At 42.3% G+C, this 4,077-nt stretch overlaps 1 non-coding gene across 1 annotated transcript; it reads right to left on the minus strand.

Moving 5' to 3' along the window:
* Nucleotides 1–1,040: 1,040 nt before the first annotated feature.
* On the minus strand, nt 1,041–1,112 carry trnad-guc (transfer RNA aspartic acid (anticodon GUC)). The gene has a single exon. It is a non-coding gene; the product is annotated as a tRNA-Asp (tRNA).
* Between the last annotated feature and the right edge of the window lie 2,965 nt (nt 1,113–4,077).

Here is a 4,077-nt window from a genome sequence, read left to right on the forward strand (position 1 = left end):
TGTTACTGCGAATGAAAATACGCGGGTCACAATTTATGATCCAAGTGTATAATGGTAAATAATTAAATAAATAAAACCGCAGGCTTTCACATCGAGTGCACCCCAATAACGTTTCATTGAAATGTCCATGTTATGTACGCCGGGCACTGATGGATGCAGGCCTAGCGATCTCTATAACAATGCCAAGCAAAGAATGTCACTGATTTACCAAAGCGGTCAGTTTTCGGGGATCCTGCGGCAGCTGGGAGAAGAAGAATCGGGCAGGTTTCAGAATCGGCGAGCGCTCGGATAAAAGGCACCGATTTCCCAGCCGCGCTTTTCTTTTCGGAACCAGCAGAAGTGCCCTCCGCACCATCCTCGGCGCTAGGACACGCCGGCCACTTTATTACCCTAAAACAGGGAGCATACACCGATCTTCAAAGCCAAACTTACCTTGCCGATTTTCGCTTAACTGCTTCTCAAACTCATCGAAATCGGACATTTTTCAGTCCGTACTAAAGACGTATTGCAAAATAAGCAGAGGTCCAACAGTAGGCCTTTGAATGGGCTACAGGCTGCATTGGGTTCTGCTGCTTTTTCTTCCGAGTCGCCTGCCCCTCCTCCCCCGAAGTCATCGGCTCTTCCTCGGTTGTATCACACACAGGTTCGGAAACATTCGATGCGCATTACCGTCCCCTCCTGCACTGGAGGGTTAAGGACAACGTGATTATATCGAACCAAAATTGAAATGTGCAAGTTGACTTTCCTAGTTATACGTCTTCATTTTTATTCTGGGTTTAACAACCATGAGTTTATGACGTATTTTACATGATTAGTTGGCGACTGGACCTTATTGTTTATATCTCTTATTAAGGATCCATCCATCCATACATCAATTATCAAAACCACACACTTACAATCCGAGTCTAGTTTCATATGCTGCGCTGCTGAGCGACCCGCAGAATATTATGCATGAGTACAAGTCACAAGCCCCGTTTCCACTAACACGGGGCCGGTTCTAGCTTGGTGCCTTTTGAGACCGAGGCAAAAAGATGCAGACTCTCCCCGTCGGGGAATCGAACCCCGGTCTCCCGCGTGACAGGCGGGGATACTCACCACTATACTAACGAGGAGATGTACGCGCACTACTTTTACATCTTCAAGATAAACAGCGGATGACTACTAACATTTGCGAGTAATCAATGACTGAGCTTCATGTCATGACCATGGTGCTCAAGAGAAGAAAAAATACATAATGTACGTCCACTGATACCAGAACAACCATATAGCTTTATACTAAGACGATGATTAAACGGAAAATTCCTTTACAAAACACTGCCACAAAATCATAGTTTCGCAATATTACATCGTGCAACGGGACACAGTGTAAGTACGTGAAGTCGGTAATTAAATCAAGAAAAAAAAGTGAGAGGAAAAGAATACTTTTCTATTATCATATTTTTCTAACTGGCCAAACTGAGTCATATTTTGATTATACACACTAACAGAAAAACAGTGCAAATCTCCGGTAGTCCGTTTCACTTGCGCTCCGCTATGGGGCAGTAACAAGCAGAGCTTAAGTGTGGAAGGAAAAAAAAAAACACAGGACAGCATCAATCCCAACTTCACAAACGCCGGAGATCGAGATGCTGTAAGCATGACAATTAACATCTTTATCCAAGGGAACAGCTGCAAGACACAGATGCCGCGCCTAACAAAGGTAGGATCGATTCCGAAGTTCAGGCATTTACAGACGCGGACTCTTCTGGAGTTGATTTTTTTCGGGAGATACGCATCAACTTCAAAAGTATGAACCGCATTATATCTATATCTGTTATGACGTTGTAGCTATTGATACTGATGCATCACAAAAATAATTTAAATGTTTTTTCATTCTGACATATGTTCGTTCGGACGAGGATTTTATTATATGAGATAAGTTTTAAATGAAAACTTTTTTTAATCTATATGATTAATTCTCGAATCTAAGCCAGACTTCACATAAATCATTCATTCATAAATATAATGGAACATACAACATCCAGGTATCCATGAAATTTATGATCAGGCTATACGTTTGTGATAACAACAAAACAACACAACATGTATATTTACAATATATGGGCCTATTGTTTAATATTGCCTCCAAATTATAGCCAGACAATAACGCAATAGGCCGACATCAAACTATTTTCATGTAAAACAAAAGTGCTGGCAGTTTGCTTGTGCTTACAGACCCCGCCTTGAGCCCATCCAGAAAGATCCCAAAAATAACCGACAAGCAAAGGTTGTAACAATCTGAGCATGTTTAGTTTAATGTAATCAGGAGCCGAATTAATAACGCGAATAAATGATCAAACCGAAAGTCTGTAGTCGGGAATATCCGATAACGTCTTTGACGTGCAGTTAAGATAGTCAGAGGAAAAACCTTGTAGTTTACTTATATATATGCCTAAATATATGAGTGTGTCTCTCCGGTGATTTAATGATGAATATAACGATTACATATCAAATCACACATTAAGCAATTATTATATTACTAGGTTGAACGTTTTCACTATGTCTGTCGTCACCTTGATTTCACGATTTTGACTATTCTTCTTATCCCAGATTGAACAAGTCATTGTGGCGATGCAAGATCCCGACATGGGGATAAAGATGAAGAATCAAAGACTGTTAATCACAGTGATTCCACATGCGATGACAGGTGCACGATACATATTTTACTTTTTAAAAATAATTTTTCATGCCGCCCGGGTTGTCTTACACCCGGCCGTGCAGTGTCCCGGGGGCCGGGTCCTAATGGTCATTTAAGCCCTTCACAGGAAAGCCCATACATCGGCGGTCTTCGGGAATCCTGTGCATTAAGACTGTCATCGATCTCCTTGCGCTCATATTTATTTATGTAATTTATTTATCGAGTTCAGCGTTTTTGATTTATGACGGCTTAATGCATTTCTCGACTCTAACTAGATGCCTTCCTCGCTATGCCTTCCCAGGAAATGATATCGTGGAGTGGCTAATTCAGAAGTACTCCATCATGGAAGAAGGTAGGGCCGAGAAGTATGTAGGGAAGCGTTACCTGGTGCTCTTATGTGAGGTTAATCGATTGTTTTTTTCCCTTCGTGACGACGATGGCGCCCCTGCTGGCGAAAGACGTCATCAGGTTTTTTTTTTTTTGTAATAAAATAACAGAAATAAACGAGTCTTTTGAATAATAAATACAAATGAAGTAATAGAATTTGTCATCCATACAACAGATTAGCCTAGCTGCATTTATGTGTAAGCATATGCAATTCACGTGTCTGACAGAAGCATGTTCTGTTCCATTGATATTGCTGAGCCTGTGAATTAATAAATGTCAGAATTGAGCTTGTCCATAACATAGACACCCCATTCGCCTGAAGCTTTTGGGATTTTCTTCCCCTGGCGTCAATTTTCTGCTGAATTATTTATCTTTCTGCTGAGAGGCTATTAGTACAAATAATCTGTAGGCCAGTCCCGAGTCGCGCCGCTACGCATGCTGAGCTGTACGGTTTGATAGTCCCGATGCAAACTTCGCTGATAGCCAGAGGCAGTCAGTCATGCCTGGAGAAATATCGCTATCCGTCTCCCTCATTATGCACTTCTGCAAGACGCTGTTGTCCTGAATTCCCGGGCGATGCAGATGAGGTTTTAAATAGCAAGGGAGCAGATTTCCCTGATTTACAGCCCAGATTGGAAAAGAAGTCGGAATGGAAAGGAGGGGACTTTTAGGCAGTAGATGGCAGATGCATTAACAGACTTGAATGGGCAAAAAACCTGTTGCCCCGGTAAGCAGTTACCCCTCCCTGTAAACACTAGGCTTCCCCCTAGCAGCGCTGTTGCTGCGCCGGTCTGAAACCCCCGGGAGCGCCTGACTGCCAATGGCCGCGGAGGCAGCCGGAAAGTGGAAAGTCCCAATTACTCGTAATTAATTATAGTTCCGATGAGGAATGCACCATCCCCGCGGCTTATTCTGTGCACCATGTCAACGTTTTTTCCAGTTACTTGCTATACCGTAAAATAAAATATAATATGCCTACTCAGTTTCTAGTTATCGTGTGTTCTACTGTATTC

This window comes from Brienomyrus brachyistius, unplaced genomic scaffold (assembly GCF_023856365.1).
Source record: "Brienomyrus brachyistius isolate T26 unplaced genomic scaffold, BBRACH_0.4 scaffold389, whole genome shotgun sequence".
NCBI classification, from domain to species: domain Eukaryota; kingdom Metazoa; phylum Chordata; class Actinopteri; order Osteoglossiformes; family Mormyridae; genus Brienomyrus; species Brienomyrus brachyistius.